Consider the following 2,421-nt stretch of genomic DNA (forward strand, 5'->3'; position numbering starts at 1 on the left):
GGTACCAGCTGAGATATGAGAGCTTGTATGGCAGATGCTAGGCCATTAAGTGAACTTTCCATGTTCCTTTGTCCTTGTGCAATGGATTGAATGGCCTCTTCACTCGGAGAGGAATTAGATTGAGTGATCTGCGGAACTTGTTGTTGGTTGTGCTGTGCCCCTTGGGACTGCCTCAAGTGAGGTGCTCTGTAAGGCTGGTTCTGGTTCTGCTGCCTGTTGTTGTTATTATTCCACCTCTGATATCCTTGATTGTCTCTGCCTCCTCTGTTATTGTTGTCCCTCCAATTCTGGTTAGAATTATCTCTCTAACCTTGGTTGGAATTGTCATGCCATCCATGGTTGTAACTGCCACCTTGATTGTACCCTTGGTTGGGGCGGTCATAGAAGTTATGAGTGGCTGCCACGATGTTGTCTTCCTGTTGGAGTTGCGGGCATTCATCAGTATAATGGCTGTAATCAGCACATATTCCGCACACTCTCTGTGGGACTAGCTGTTGGCTTTGATGCGCTTGTTGTTGACTCAACTGCATCTGCTTCAGTAAGGTGGTCATTTCACTTATACTCTGAGCCAGAGCAGTAGTCTCCTTGCTAGAAGATACCTCTGCAACAGCTTTTGACCGGCCTTATTTCTGCCTGTAATTCCTTGTAGATTCAACTAAGTCGGTGATCAAATGCCATGCCTCATCAGTGGTCTTGTACTTTTTCATAGACCCATTGCTAGCACTTTCCAATATAGTCTTATCTTGGGGCCTCATGCCATGTGTTACGTAGCCAAGCAATACTATCTTGTCAATCATATGGTGGGGGCATACTTCCAGAAGATTGTTGAAGCGCTCCCAGTATTCATAGAGAGTCTCGGATTCGTCCTGAACAATCATGGAAATGTCTTTCCTCAGTTTATCAGTAACTTCAGTTGGAAAGAATTTTTCCAAAAATTCTCTTCTAAGTGTATCCCAGTCGGATACAGTTGCTGCGGGTTGAGTGTAGTACCACTCTCTTGCCTTTCCCTCAAGAGAGAATGGGAAGGCTTTTAACAAAATTGAAGTTTCATCTGCACCATCACGCCTGACAGTAGAACAGGCTGCTTGGAAGTCTCTAAGGTGCTTGATAGGCTCTTGAGCAGGTAAGCTATGAAACTTGGGCATCAAATTGAGCAGTGCTATTTTTATTTCAAAGTTTGTAGCCACCGCTGGGTGATGCGCTTGAAACGGTTGCATTGAAAAATCAGGGGCTCCAGCCTCCTGGATAGTAATTCTCCTAGGTGCTACCATGTCACCTGCACGTAAATCAACCGAATCAGCAGAAAGGGAGCCTGTTTCTTCCTCAAGTGACGTTTCAAATCCGCCCTCAGAGAGGACTAACTGACGCCGAGCTTGCCTTATTCGTGAAATATTTCTTTCAATCTCAGGATCGAATACTGGCAAGCTTGGATCAGGAAGTGAACGCGTCATTTAACGAAAGAAACATGAAGCTCATAGTAGCAAAATAAAATAAAATGCAAATAAATAAATTCCAATTAATAACTTTAGCACTCTATTGCAACTCCCCAACAACGGCGCCAAAAATTGACGTGGCAAAAATTGGTGAGTTAAGAAATTATTAGAAGAGATACGTTGCAAGTACAGTTCTTAACCAACCAGAAATCCGCTTATCAATTTAGAAGGGTTGTCACAAAATTTAAATTAAAATACTGGGAGTATGAGTCCCAGGTCGTCTCCCAACGAGTTGCAGAGAGATGTGCTATTTTATTAATCAGATGTTTTCAAAAATGGTTTGAGTTGAATAACGGGAAATTAAATTGGAGAATTTATGTAATTTTAAATAAAAACCTTGACTGGGAGTAGATTAGTTGGAAGCCCTATTCTTGTTGAAGTACTCTCAAGATTAATTGATAATTGAGAGTTGTTCTGTTTAGTTATCCCTTACTAGGTATGGGAAAGTCAAGCAAGTTGGAAAGCTGTTTCTATTCACAAGTTCCAATCCGCTCAATTGAAAAGGATTGGTGTCAGTGACTAGAGGGCAATCCAACAATAAACCCAATTACAATTTTTCTTTTAAGCATTCCAACTCAAGGTCTTCCCTTCAATCAACTCCCATCCAAGTTATGGAACTACTCGCTCATTGTAAATGTAGAATTCATAACATAGAAAAGGAAAATATAGAAAGACATGATAAGTAATAATCAAATGGATCAATTAAAAATAAAAATAGTTCTTGTATTAATAAATTCTAAAAATAATCCAATAATATTTTTGAGTAAACAAAGGACATGGAAGAGTAAGAGACAGGTAAAGAAAACAAACGAGAATGACGAAGTCTTGACGGAGGTAATAACTCTTCTCAATATCCCAATGCGAAAAGTAATAAAAATAAATCCTAAGAACTATGAATGTGCAGAGAGAAAACCTAGAGGAGGAGTAA

The sequence above is a fragment of the Arachis hypogaea genome, chromosome 17, assembly GCF_003086295.3.
Source record: "Arachis hypogaea cultivar Tifrunner chromosome 17, arahy.Tifrunner.gnm2.J5K5, whole genome shotgun sequence".
Classification (NCBI taxonomy): domain Eukaryota; kingdom Viridiplantae; phylum Streptophyta; class Magnoliopsida; order Fabales; family Fabaceae; genus Arachis; species Arachis hypogaea.